Below are 16,043 nucleotides of genomic sequence, written 5' to 3' on the forward strand. Positions count from 1 at the left end.
CAGAGAGTGATGGCCTGGGTTCAGTCTGGTCTGACAGAAGATGCAGGCTCTTGTATGACTACTTGTATGTAAGTCAAATTAATAACAAGGGGCACCAACACCAAACAACCTCCTAGATATTAAAAAAGAAAACAATAAAATAAATAGATAATAATGGCGTTTAGTGGTAAGTTGACACACAAAACATACCAAAAAAAATTACGAAGATGAGCAAAATGTCATAAAAGGAGATCTTGATTAAAAAACCAACCACAAAATTTACAGAAAAAAAAATGATTGGGGAGATGTGATGAATTCAAATATTGTATTGATGAAATGAGGAAAAAGAATAAAAAAATAATTTTTGTAGAAGTATGTGTGAATATGAGCAGCAAAACAACTTCATGCTTGTAGCATTATAAAGAAAAAGAGAATGCGCTGCATTAAAGAATTTTTAACATTGCAGCGTAACGAATATGCTATATCGATTACCAGCGGTAGTTTTACCTGACCAAGCGCTTCCGTCTCAGAATTTACTCTGAGCATAAAAGGCACTTTGTCTGTCGGACTAGGCTACACATAATCGGAACTGACGCGCATCAGATCATGTTGTCGGAAAATGTTATATCCAGCTCTCAAACTTTGTTGGCCAGACATTCCGACGGCAAAAGTCTGATGGAGCCCACACACGGTCGGATTATGCAACAACATGGTCCGATCGGACATTTTCCGTGTGTACAAGGGCTTAGGCACATGTCTTCTCTTATCAGTCTGTAGTAAATCGGGCCCCTAGAATAGATATTGTTTTCATCAGTCTGACTTGACCCATAGATCTACACTGAGTTAAAAAGACCAACAATATCTGATCTCTGTGAAGCACTAATAAACAGAAAATACAGAATATATTCAATATGGGATGAGCAAAAAATACAGTATTCATACAATTTGTATTAGGTTTATTCCAGTTACATATACAGTTTTAAGACTTTACATTAACTACATATTTTAAGCTGTACTTTTACTACAGTTGGTCAGCATTGTTATCATCAAACTTTTCTTGCATGGAGAGCTGGATATAATATAGCAAAGGATAAGAGAGATGTGAGTATCTGACATAGAAAATGTGAACTACCCTCTCATTCTTCATCAGTTTGATCCAGATTAATTGCTATTTCGAGGCGTGCAAAAGGTCACAGCTGAGGGAGAAGAACATGCAGTACAGATACAGGGGTGACTCCATCTATAAGAAAAACGATAACATGAGAGTCACCACAGACTTATTAGTACAGAACAGGCCATGTGTCAATGTGACACATATGCAACGTAGGAAGGAGATATGAATTTGTCATTCATAGAGACATAAGGCAAACGTTGAAGCATTGTGCTGTACAGTAGATACAGATTAGGATGCAGATGTTTATAGTAAAGCAAATGTATGTCATTGATGGGGGGGAGGGGGGTTAGGGAATAATACACTTACCAGGAAATTCATTGGAATTCTGTCTCCTGTTTGTGTGAAAAATGCTGTGACATATTCATGTTGATAAGGTGTACATAATTCTGTCGCAACTCTGACAGAACTGTTGCACCTTCTCAACTTGCTAGAAAATTAAATAGATCTTATTTAGCCCCCCTTTCCCTATTGACAATATGGCAGCATTTGTTTTTATAATTTTTCAAAACAATAGCGACACAATGTAAAAGTGTTGCAATTAATAACTCCCTAAATTTGTTACATGCGTCAGAAACAGCAACATAACTGTTCCAAGGCTATCATAAATTTTACACAGGACTATATAATATGACCATGACTCCAGAAAGGTGCGAGTTTTTCATGTATGCATCCCTCTACTGTATATATAAAGGTAATACGCTAAATTGGCCTACAGTATAGGCAATGTTACTGTATAATAACTAAAAGACATCTAGATACATTATTGTAAAATTATAGATACATTAACTTAATGTGGTAATTTAATTGGAGCTTACATGTCCTGAAATATACAGATCTTGCCCCCTGTGGAGCTTACTAACTATAGTCATGCACACACAGAGGATTACATTTATTTGTAGCTGCTGACTTTTAATAAACAAAAGAAAAGCCTGGAACACTGCAGTTTTTATTTGATAGATTAGTCTCTTTTACATGGGATAGCAATTATGTAAATACTAACAAGAATTTTGAACACACAAACAATTTTGATAATACTGTACAAACAAACGGCAACTGCCTCAACCTATATCTGGCCTTAACAGCAAAAAGGACATGCTGCTACGCATGTCAAACAAAAACAAAGATTATTCCCAGCTCAACTTACCAACCAGTCTGCAACAAACCAAATTGTCCTGTCTAAGCCCCTGTACACACGGTCAGAGATTTCCACAACCAAATCCGTCGGATTTTGCCCGTCGGATCTTGTCCGAAACTGTTGCATACACACGGTCGGACAAAGTTGGCGAAAAATCAGATCTTTCAGAACGTGATGACGTAATTTCGTTACGATGGGACTACATTCAGGCTAGTAGCCAATAGCTTTGATGTAGGAATTTGATCTGAGCATGCGTGGCACTTGGTCCCATCAAAATTCTCTACAAATGATCGGAGTATGTCCGATCGGCCCAGTTGGTCGGGAAATATTTCCAACATGTTGGAAAATTGGGTCCGACGGATATTCCGACGGAATCAGTCCGATGCATACCACACACAGTCGGATTATCCGATGACACGGTCCGATAGGACACATTCCGACGGATTCTCCGACCGTGTGTACAAGGGTAACAGTTCACATTAAAAACAGGGCTTTCATTTGTACACATTTGCAGATACATACGTAAGCTGCAGAGACCATGACAAGGCAACCCAGTTATTTCTACAGTCCTGACTTTATACATTTTGAGAGCCTCCATAGTAAGAGCACATACTGTATATAGTAATTGATAGATTGAGGGCAGGTTTGCTTGGAGGGAGCCCACTCCTCCTTAAAGGCACAGAGGCTCATTCGATATACAGCAAATATCACAATGGCAGCAAAGGTATGCAGTGCATCCCCTTACCAAATAACTAACAGTACAAACAAACAGCAACTGCCCCAACCTATATCTGGCCTTTACAGCAAGAATTATATGGAAGGGCTATGCATGTCAAACAAAAACAAAGAAAATTCACAGCTTAACTTACTAATCAGTCTACAACAAACTGAATTGTCCTATCTAACAGTTCACGATAAAAACAGGAGTTTAATTTGCACACATACGTAAGCTGCAGAGGCCATGACAAGATACGCCAATATTATCTTCAGTCCTATCTTGTCAATTATAAGCTTTATTTTATTACTTTATGGCCAACACCATATGGTATGTTTTTGTTATGTTTTTTTGCAACTGCAGCAAAGTTTGGTTTTGGGCTTGTGTTCTTTTAAACCTGCTCAAATGTAAAAACGCTGAAATGATTGTCGCAATTGCTTAACAAATGGAGTAAATAAGCATTGTGAATAAGCTAATTAACTAAGGCCAAAATGTTCAATATAAGATTAGCTTGACTTAAAGTAAGGCTAGATACACATGTAAAAAACTGCTTTACCAACTCTACCCCTCACAAAACTATATAATGTTTATTCTTTAATTCCTGACTATCTATGAAGAACCTGTTAGTATTGAAATATAGAGGCTACCATGACTAACTTATTTTTAAATATGCAGGTCATGGGCAGTTATAATGACCTTGATTCCACTAAGTTGCTGCTCTAAAAGGAGAATGTAGGACAGACTTCAGTGGCTGCATGATGGTTCTGGGTAAAGCACTCACTAAATAGTGAGAATAGATTAGAATGACATTTCTGTAACACATATACTTATTTTTCTCCACTAATATCCATGTTTCGGTGATCTTAGTAGAAATTTCTTTAGTCAGGTCTGGTTACTGAGCAGAGTAATACAAAAAGTCAGCTCAAAAAAAAAAAAAGCTATATTTGCAAATCACACTTCTGAATCTAGTCAATGTGCTGAGTGTGGACTCTAATGCTGCGTACACATGACCAGAATTTTAGCCCTTGTACACGCGGTCGGACATTCCGATGGAAAATGTCCAATAGTAAGTTTATGTCAATGTCCAATAGTAATAAGTTTGTAATTGTTTGGTCATGCTTTATTTCCATCAGGTGCATGCTGGCAATAATTTGTCAAGCAGAATATTGCACATTACATTTGGCAACCATATTTTCAGTGTTCTTCTAAACATTAGCAACACCTACCAATTCTGGTATATGTATACCTTTTATGTTCCTGTCAATTAAGATGTCGGGAAACAATCTAGCAAAATAAATGTTCCTTATGACTATGACCTGTCATGTTAATTATATTTCCCTGCTACATAAATTAATAAAAACAATTAAATTACAACTCAGGGAGTGTCACACACTCACATATTTGACTTTGAAATGCAGTTGTTTTTTTTTTTTCTGGTATCCTGACTGTTAATAGAACTAATAGGATACAATCAATAAAGGTCTAAATACATCCTTTAAATTACTCTAAAATATAGCTTTCATTTCTGTAAAATGTAGCACAATATTTCCTTTTACATTGTTGACAGCTATCACACATAAGCAATTTAAGAGTCCTTCATACTACAAAAGAAAAATCCACAATAGCAGAAAGCGTGTTTGTGAATGCACGGGTCAGTTTGAAAGCACAAAGCTTTTTCATCTGCAGAAGTCATTTGAAAAGCTTAAAGTTTCTTAAATATGTGGGGGAGGAGTAAGAGGAAATGTCAGAGAGCAGATATTCAAAAAAATTATATATTACCATAATTCATAAGCTTTTAACCATAAGGGAGATATCTGGCCTTGACTATGCACAAAGTGCTGCATTTATAAATCTTTACAAATCTACGTGATTAAAAAATTTACAGTGATATTAATTACAGCGTGTATGTATTTTGTTTTGGAAGTATTGTGTTATTTAGAGCCTTTACTGTCATAGAAACAGCATAGTTTTGGGGAAAAGTGAAACCTTGGGGATGTGTAATACCTCTAGTTTGAAAGAGTACAGTCTGCCCCAATTAGAGAAAAGAATACTTTTATCTGAAAAAGTAAATGACCTGAAAGGTCACCATATAAATTTTCCCCCATGATTCTTTTGACAGACTTTCAATTTAGAATGTATTGACCAGGAGAATGAATCACACCCAAGCCCTATACCAGCCACATGGTCTTCCCCCTGAAATAATGTAATGGCACATTGTGTATATCAAATTAATACAATACAATTCTTTCATCTACTAGATAGTAGATGCCAATAATTGTAAGTCAGTCAACATACATATATCTGACAATCTAACATAATAATAGATACATTAACTTCTGCTTAAATTAGCCATGATTAGTCTCATACCTAATGATAAACATTTCCAGTTGATTAAAGGAGTAGTGTATTGGCAACCATAACTGTTCTTCCTTTTTTTACATGTGATCTTCTGTGTGTATAGTACAGTAGATATTACAGTATGTAAGCTTCCCCGGGGCAAGTTCTATGTGTTTCAGAATATGTTAGCTCTAACTAAATGACTAAAATATATACATGTATTTATGACATATAGTGAAGGAATGCTTAACATATTTCCTGATATCATGGCAGTGTCTTATGGAGTTCCCTGGGACCTGTAAAACCAAGGGCAAGTACAAAAAATCGTCTTGGTTGTCTTGATTCCTCTCATTTCTAATACCCTACTATTAATTCTTAAATATGATGATCAGGTTCAATAATTAATATTAAGGTAGGAGAAATGAGGGGAGCTGCAATCAAGTTTCCTGAATTTCAGAATAACAGAGCCCTGCAGGTTTTGAGATTTCTGGGGCTCTCAAGTTGGAATTCCAAGGTAAATGCAGCTTAAGGTGATTGTAGATGTATTAGTGCACAACAACACCATTGAGTACTCGCTGTGATTTTTTTTATTGGCGCTAACAGTGACATTTTGGGGACATGCTTTTGGAGTCTATAGCCTTTTTCTTGGTCCAAGCAATACCAAAATATAAAAACTTTGCAAAAGTTTGTAAAGGCAACAATCTCTGGAAAAACACACACACATAGAAGCGAGAAAGTTAGTCAAATAAGGAGTAGAGAATGGGCTAAGAGGAGGAAGGGGGACGGGTCTCAGAGTTGTGAATGGTCAAAACTATTTGATAGTGATTAAAAAATCTGCAGTCCACATTTAATCTAGTATTTGTTTTGTCAAACAAAATAATTATTTGTAGTTTAAAGGTTTTCTTTTCTTGAGTATTTTTAAAGTTCTCTTTAAGAATTAATCTATATCTTCCATAATGAGTTCTGGTTTGTGAGACATAATGTCCCACAGATGTTCAGCAATCGCCTTCGTTGTGTTCTTTTATGGTGTGTCTATGCAGATTCATTACATTTTTATCATTATTTCTGTCCTGTTTCACCAATGTGACGTCCCTTGTAATTAGACCTATCAGGCGGAAATGTGTCAAGAAAGGGCAGTCCCTGGATAGGAACATTTTGTACACTGTTGCTAAATAAAGGTGTTTAGAGGAGTTGATGTCATCAGAGTTGTATTTATCCCTGGTTGCAATTGTTGCATTAAATGAGGTACACTACATTACTGGACAAGCAACAGTAATGATCCAGTAATACTGAGGGTTCCTTTTGTGTGTGTAACACTTTTTAATGGGTTAATGTGGCTGCACAATTTGCAGCATTTATTATTGCAAGGTTTTGCTCCCCGAGTTTTGTTCTTGTAGTCATAATGAATTTTCCTTCTGATTATTTATGTATAGGGCTGGGTGTGTAGGAGGGACCTACTCACCCTGCACATGGGGGTACCTTCTCCGTGTATGTGCTCATTAATGTCTGGAACCAGACGGGGCCACGTTCAAGTAGAAGTCCAACATTATGTTGGTACCCCAGCTTAGAGATGTGGAGTAGTTAATTACACAGGGTCCCTCTGAAAAAGTGCTGTCCCATGTCACTACACACCCCGCTCATTGTATGTTGTATTTGGGAGGGACACTGTCTAGCAGATGCCCACTCCACCAGTCCAGAGTACCTCTGCCACCTCACTCCCAGTGGCAAAATGGGGTCCCGCTGGGCACCTAACACAGACCTCATGTGTGCATTCACTTCAGCTCTCCTTTACCATGTGGCTTGGTACATAGAGTCTCCGTACCATGCGTTTGGTCAAAATACTTTGGAGGAACTGACTGCTAGGGAGGGAGCCAGATCACTGAGCTCCTCCCCACCCCCCCAACAGAATACCTGTCACCTATGCCAGGTACCACGCTTCATGACCGGCTGCTAATACACTCCTCACCAGTTCTTGGTTACCCTGGCAACTGCTCTCTAGATTTCCTGCTGAGCTAACCCTCTGTAGTGGTCTTGCTTCATATCCCTATTGTTCATTACAGGCCCTGTTCTCCTGATGTTTCAAAATCTATCATGAAGCCCTTTGAATAACTTAAGATCAGGCTTACAAACAGTTTAAAGCTGTTCTGCACCTTAAAAAAATATATTAAAAGCCAGCAGCTACAAATATTGCAGCTGCTGACTTTTAATAAATTGACACTTACCTGTCCCAGGGTCCAGCGATGTCGGCGGCAGATGACGAGCGATCGCTCATCTCTCTGCTGCCCCCGCCGCAATCCTCTGTCAGGGAATCAGGAAGTGAAGTGTGTTTCCCAGAACACAACGGGGGGGGGGGGACATCTGCGGCGGTCTGTGGCAGTCTGTCCTGAAAGTGGGTGCAGATACCTGGATTATCCAGGTAACTGCACCCCCCTCCCCCCTGAAAGGTGCGATTGTGGCACCGGAGGGGGGGAGGGATCAGATGAGCGGAACTTCCCCTTTAGGTGGAGAACCACTTTAAGAGCTTTACCTAAATTGCATATAGAACATTATAGCATCAAGTGCATAACAGTCTAATCCCTAACTGAACTGCTGCCCAGGTACATCTTGCCAAGATGAGAGTCCATAAGTGGCTTTTTTTTCATATCTTGGCGTTTTGCCATTCTGTCTATATTAATACATTTTTTTAAATAAAAGATTTTATGAACAAAGTAAAAATACAAAATTGAATTTAAAAGTAAACAACACAATTAAATACAATTGATCTCAAATCATTATAATTTCCTTTAACATGTTAAAACTATTTAAATTTTTTCATTTAATATTTTTACCAGGCATATAAAGTATTTTTTTATTTTTTTAGAAAAAAAATTCAAAAATCTTTAGGGGTTTGCAGAAGAGAAATTGTAACAGAAACTTTAATACTCTATCTATGACTGAAGCTCTCTGTATGCTCCATTTGAACAAAGCAGACAGGGTGGAATCGAAATTTGAACCGTTAAAGGGCAACTTGGGTACAACCAGCCTGCCGGATTCTCTTGCGATTATCGTTAGTGGCTGCTATAGCCACTAGCACTAGTCACTGTCTTGTCCCGATGGGGATGCCCCCCCACCCCAAGGAACAGAAAATTGCTGATTCCCCTGTAAGTACTGTCTGTGTTGATTGGGGAATTATGCTAATTTCTTTCCTGCAACCCATGGTTGCAGGTAAGAAATTTGCATTGTGTATGGCCAGTCTAACTCTGATTTGTTTGACTTTGCACAATTTTGGGTGAGATATTGAAATATGTAAACATTGGGCCTTTTCAGGCCTTTTTTATGTACCTGACAAAAAAATATTTTATTTTTGAATTTAGAAAAATAAAATACTATTCTCTTGCTGTCTACATGTCCATAAAGTCCATAAACACAAGTGGAGTATACCAATGGGAAGAAAGTGTTATAATTTTAGTGGATAGTATTAAAATGAAATACTGAGCATGGACAAAGTATTATGTATAAAAGAAAAACTTCAAGCAAAAAAGAAAATTTCTTTATGTAAGTTTAAAATCCACTGTCTACCCTTAAATTTTTTTTTTTTTATAGTGCAACCCCAGTAAGAAAATATTTTTGTGCCTGCTATTGCTTTTGAAAGCAAATTGCACTAAACCATTTACACTCCTGAGGCAAGCATCAATAAGCTGTGAATTTTACTCTGGAAGTGGAAAGTTAGGAATAGCACTGTAATTACAGTAAGCTCTAGTCTAGATACGATGGGGGTTCTATAAGCTATCTTCACGTTTAGCTGTTCTTTGGCTTAATAAGTCTAGTGATGCTTAAGCCCGGTAACACGATATGAAAATCGAAAGTAAAATTTTGTCTTATGAACAATCTGCCAATTTTTGGATCATTAGTATGGTGCTTTCGACAGCCGATTAGGATTTTTCGTCCGACAAAAGCTGGATATGCAGACCGTAGACTATAAAATGTTTGTTGTAACTCAATGGCGACTTTTTTTTAATTAGTATGGTTTTCGTCCGAAAAAAAATTGTAAGAGCAAGACTACGCATGCTCAGAAATTAAATAATACATACAAAACTATTCAACACATGATGTCACTTCTGAAGTTGTATTCTGCCATATGAGAATTTTCGTATGGTAAGTAACCTATTCACTTTTGACATGAGACTAGCATGCAACAAAAAAACAGACAAACGGTCGTCCAAAAAATCTGGTCGTGTGTACAAGGCTATAGTTGCTCTCAAAACTCAACAGGAGAAGAAGAAGACATTGATACCAAATGTCAGAATAAGCAACTAATTCACTAGTCATGACAAGAGCAACGTTACCAACTAAAAACTAGAGATGGGTGGAGTGATTTTGGCCAAAATGATTTACTCTCAATTTAGCTTATTGAACTTCTTCAGCATAATTTTCTTAAAAAAAAAAAAGACCTACATTTAATGGGATCCTGTGTTTGTTTGATGGTGCATTTATTTTATTTTATTTATGTATTTATTTGTGTTTACCTTTTTTGCACATATGATTGCTATTTGTGAAGTGTTGTGTTTTTTTTTTACTTTATTGCGTCATTCTCTTTTTTTCTCTCTGTGAAAAAAACCCCCATAAATTAATGAGGTCTAATGTGGGATTTTTTTGGCACAAGAGGACCACAATAATTCAATGAAACTTTCATAACCCTCAGAAATCATTTAAAGCAGAACAACAACCACCTTCAATTATTTACTTCAATCTTATTTTTGTTTTTACATTTAGGTACAAAGGTATGGTATAAAATAGAGTATAAAAGATACAGTAGATAATATTGAACATAATATACTGCCTGGAAGGTCCAAAGATACATCAGTGTCAGTGATCGGAACTGCTACAGCATACCACTGGCCATTTTCTAACTGCTGGTTGATGCAGGGTTATTGCTCTCTCATTTTAAAACTGTGGCAGATACAAGGAACTTTTAAAATCTCTGACTCTACAGGCTCCTTTGATTGATCTGGGCAGGTTGTGGATAGCACTCAAAAGAAAAAAGCAGACAGGAGTGTAGGATCCGATTGGAAAGCTGAACATCGTTACTGGATAAAAAGAAATGAAGACTTAAATCAAAGCAGCCAGTAATCAGCTTGGGACAGCATGAGCGCAAGGCAACACAGTCCAGGCAGATAGCGCCATATATAAACTCATCAATGCTGACTGGTGCTCACTGAGTCATTGCCCCCTCCTTCTCACATATCACCTTGACAGCGGCTTGTTTTGGCAGTGTGGAACACTGTTTTGGACTTTCCTGATTCAGTGAGCTCCAGCTGGCATTGATAAGTTAGTGCATCACAATTTCTGCCTAGACTGCGGTGCCTGGATTTTATGCTGTCCCAAGCCAAATCCATGCTCCTGTCTGCTTTTTTCTTTTCACAACATCCCAAAATGTATAACTACAACCCCCCCCCCCCCCCCGAAAAAAAAGATTGTGGGACTGATGTGTGTACTGATGTGTGCTGATAAGGCTGCACTGATGGGCACTGATAGGGTACATTGATGGGCACGGATGGGCACTGATGAGGTGGCACTGGTGGCACTGATGAGGCTGCACTGATGAGGCTGCGCTGATGGGCATTGATATGCAGCACTGATGGGCACTGATAAGGAGGCACTGATGAGGCTGCACTAATAGACAGCCATGAAGGGCACTGATAGGCAGCACTGGTAGGCACTCATAGATGGCACTGATGGGCACTGGTAGGAGGCACCCAGTATGTGTTCCCAGAAAAAAATACTTTGTAGATAAAACATTCATAACAATTGTCAGTTGGAGAACTTACAATAAAAATGTGTTTCCCTCCAATATACAGTATGCAACATTTTGGATATTTCACTGTCCTCCAAGATGCTCCTCATTGACCAAAAATCTGATTAATTTTAAAAGAGAAACACACATTCAAGATGCAAAAAAAAAAAAATGTTAGGGCATTTGGAAGTTATGAAAGTTGTCAAGGAATACATTTCTTTTGGGAAACTGATCTCCAGTCTCTCTACACTATCCCATATGAGGTTGATCTAATTTGATACTATGCAGCTTGTATTTATAAATCCCATGAATGTTAATTTATTACATATCCATCTGACATAATATTACAATTTGGGAAGCATTCGTTTTAAGGCCCACAGTTGCCTTCAAGGAAGCATATAAGTATTTACACAAATAAGGTGTAAAAATATATATCTCTACTAAATGAAAGATAAAAGGTAATGTGCGGCTTAGTCGCATGTACTTTTACCTATACCTTTAGAACCCAGACCACAGCAAATACACTTCTCTATACCACCCGACATCCCCAACTCAGTTACCGTCTTAATGAATCAATTTTCTATGATTTTCACACAGCTGTTAACATCTTTGTACCTTTAGGCACAAAGCTCATGACTTGAGAGTGAGAGTGCAAAGTCTAGTTCAGCTGAGAACATTAGCTAATCAGTTTCTAACTTCAGTTTGTTCAAATAAGCTAATAGACAGCCATGAAGGGCACTGATAGGCAGCACTGGTAGGCACTCATAGATGGCACTGATGGGCACTGGTAGGAGGCACTGATGGGCACTGATAGGCAGAACTGATGGACACTGATTGGCAGCATTGGTGGCCACTGATAAGCAGCACTGATGGACACTGTTGGGGCTGCACTGATAATCTGTAGTGATGGGCCGAACACGCCTGGTTTGGTTCGCACCAGAATTCCCGAACATGGAAAAAGTTCGGACCCGAGCTGCAAACTCCAAAAAAGTCTATGGACCTGAACTTGAAAAATCAAAAGTTCCCATTTTGAAGGCTTATATGCAAATTATTGGCCATAAAAAGGGTATGGGAGTTGCTCTTATCCTTCTCCTATCAATTTTGAATATGCCTTCCCCCTGCCATTTGTTTTCTGTCACTTCTCCAGGAGTGCAAAAATGAATGCCTTTCTCTTTGTTGTTCTCATCCTCCACCCCTACCAAACCTGCCCACATTACATATGTTTGGTGCGATTGAGCTATTTGTGGTAATATGATACATTTGCCACATGGAGAAATTGCACATACTTTCATATTTTTTTTATACCTTCTCTGTACTAGAAATTGGTGCTTCTTATTATATAATATAAAATAGATTACAGCGCACACATACAAAAATTGTTGAGACGCAGGATCTTTCATTCTATTACTAATGTAGGACCCACTGATAATGGGGTACTTGGACGCAGTAAGTGGGCTTAGCACTATATGTTCAGGTGTTTTTAAATATCCTTTGGGGATTTAAATGTAATTTTTGTATATGTGCACTGTAATCTATTTTGTACTGTTTGTTGGTCTTATAGCAGCACCATCTTGAATGTAAATGCATTTTGAGGGTGTGCCCCCAGATATGATTTTGTATGGCTTATTATACAATGTCTTGTTATTTTTCTATCTTTATTCTGTAATACAACACTGTAATACCTTGTGATTCATTGGTATTTATCTGCACTTATTTGTACTGATGTCATTTTTGACAAAAAGTTTTTTGAAAAAAAACAAAACATTAATACAATCAATCATCTTTTAATTTTATTTTCTGATAATTTATCACTTTTTTTAAAAAAAGTTGTCCTTTCTAACTAATGCAGTGAATTTGAATTGTTTTATGTGTTCCCAGAAAAAAATACTTTGTAGATAAAACATTCATAACAATTGTCAGTTGGAGAACTTACAATAAAAATGTGTTTCCCTCCAATATACAGTATGCAACATTTTGGATATTTCACTGTCCTCCAAGATGCTCCTCATTGACCAAAAATCTGATTAATTTTAAAAGAGAAACACACATTCAAGATGCAAAAAAAAAAAAATGTTAGGGCATTTGGAAGTTATGAAAGTTGTCAAGGAATACATTTCTTTTGGGAAACTGATCTCCAGTCTCTCTACACTATCCCATATGAGGTTGATCTAATTTGATACTATGCAGCTTGTATTTATAAATCCCATGAATGTTAATTTATTACATATCCATCTGACATAATATTACAATTTGGGAAGCATTCGTTTTAAGGCCCACAGTTGCCTTCAAGGAAGCATATAAGTATTTACACAAATAAGGTGTAAAAATATATATCTCTACTAAATGAAAGATAAAAGGTAATGTGCGGCTTAGTCGCATGTACTTTTACCTATACCTTTAGAACCCAGACCACAGCAAATACACTTCTCTATACCACCCGACATCCCCAACTCAGTTACCGTCTTAATGAATCAATTTTCTATGATTTTCACACAGCTGTTAACATCTTTGTACCTTTAGGCACAAAGCTCATGACTTGAGAGTGAGAGTGCAAAGTCTAGTTCAGCTGAGAACATTAGCTAATCAGTTTCTAACTTCAGTTTGTTCAAATAAGCTTTGACAAAAACCCTGGAAGCTGATTGGTTTCTATACAGAGCTGAACCAGATTTTGCACTGAACCAGTTTTAGTAAATCAACTTCATTGCCAGTTATAGGAGCTTCTATTGATGGTCTATTACACTTGGTCAGATCCATTTGGTCCATAATGATTTGAAGAGAGATGACGGATAATGTATTTGGCATATTACAAAGTATGGAGCAAGGTTCATGTGTTAAATTGCCACTGAAATATGCTGTTTGTTCTTAGAATATAGAGGTGGCATACTGTATGTAGAAGACAAGTATTGTGGATATAGATGTAGTACAGGAAGCCCATGCACCTTTATTGGTTCAAACTGAGTTTATGACTAGCTAAAAAGAAGCACCATTGAAAAAACCTACCCCTTCCAGAAACACATAGGTGTGGCTGTTGCCAGGTGTGTATACATAGAAGACCTTAATTTCATCTAGCAGTGATGCTGCAAGATAATTATATGTTATTATTACACTTGATTGGCTCTAATTCTAGATGAAATTATACCTAGATAGTAGAGATTGATGGTGTCAAGTTTTTAATTTGTTTGTTGAGGGTGGTTTGTTTTGGTTACATTTTTTGCAAAGCCCTATTTAACATTTTTTATGTAGTTATTTAAATAAAGGTGACATATTTGCATATAGTAATTGTGATAACAACTGACAAGTGCCCATATTATCATTCTTATTTCATTCTGCATATATTAATTATTATTTGTTTAGGCATCCACACTTTCTTATGATAATTGGTATGCAAATGAGATCCTTAAAATTGCCCTGAAGGGATTACTTTGTGGTTTGATCTAACTGTGGCTTTAACTATTGTATTATGAATTACTTTGTCATTGTTATTATTATTATTTTTTTGTACCAACATATTTTGGAGTCCTAAGTACACTGAACAATTCACATCAGTTCTTGATCCAAGAAGACCAGTTTACTGATAAAGTGCAACATGCTGCACCAATCTTTGTGGTTGATTTACTAAAACCTAGGCATTCAAAATCTGGCACAGCTGTGCATGATAGCCAAGCAGCTTCTAACTTTAGCTTGTTCAATTAAGCTTCCACAAAAAACAAGACTGGAAGCTGGTTGGTTTCTATGTAGAGCTGCACCAGATTTTAGCCATCTCCAGTTTTAGTAAATCTACCCTTTTGCTACTGAGCCTACACTTCATGGAGTGTCAGTAAAGTAACATATACACAGTGAACCGGGAAAATGTATTACAGGTACTTATATAGAGCTGTCAATTTTATGCAGCACTTCACATATATATAGTATATTCCCATCAGTCTCTGTCCTCAAGAAAATTACAGTCTAAGGTCCCTAATGCCTGGTACACAAAATGAGATTATCGGAGCAATGATTGTCTGTTTTTTTTTTTTGCATGCTAATCTCATATTGAAAATTAAGAGTTTACTAAAGTTGCGAAAATTCTTGCACGACGGAATGCAAATTCAGAAGTGTTGTAGTGTGTTTGTATTGTATTTTCAAATGACAACTGCACTAAATCATTCAAGCTGGTATCATACAAGAACATTTTTTGTGTTTGTCCTATCGGATAATATCAGATGAAATGTCATGATCAGCTCTCAAAAGCTGTATACTAACAACCAGATTATCGTAGGATTGCTTCGAAAGCGGTATTTTTGGTATGATTTTCTGATCATATATATGGGCCATAACTCACATTCATACAGCAGAGCCAATTTAGACAGGAACCTATCTATGTTTTTGGAGTGTGGGAGTAAACCAGAGTACCCAAAGGAAACCCACCCAGGCTCATAGAGACCTGAAGGATCTGGTATGAATTTTGAGGGGGACCCCTGCACCATTTTCTTTTCTTACATTTAGCACTTAATATCCATACCATACCTGGAGGGCCTAGTAATGGACTGGGGGGGATCCCATGCCGTTTTATTCAATGACTATTATCTGTATTGTCGGGACCTGACAATTCATTATAGCTGCTAATAGTTTTAAATTACTTTTTTTACTTTAGAAATGTCATTTTGTGCAGGGACTGTTCTAAACACTGGAAATTAAATGAAGTTTAAAGGAATATTTCACATTTATTGTTTCACGTTAAGCATTATTTAAATCACTGCTCCCAAAAAAAACTTCAATTTTTTAAAACTTTTTTTTGCATTGATACATGTCCCCTAGGGTAGGACCCAGGTCACCAAACACTTTTTATGACAATAACTTGCATATTACCATTAAAATAAGCACTTTTGGTTTTTTATTGCTCTTTAACCATGTGATCGGCTGTGTCCAATCACAGCTGGTCATGTGTATA

This window comes from Lithobates pipiens, unplaced genomic scaffold, assembly GCF_037356315.1.
Source record: "Lithobates pipiens isolate NorthernLeopardFrog02 unplaced genomic scaffold, aLitPip1_a1.2 Scaffold_13, whole genome shotgun sequence".
Taxonomy (NCBI): Eukaryota; Metazoa; Chordata; class Amphibia; order Anura; family Ranidae; genus Lithobates; species Lithobates pipiens.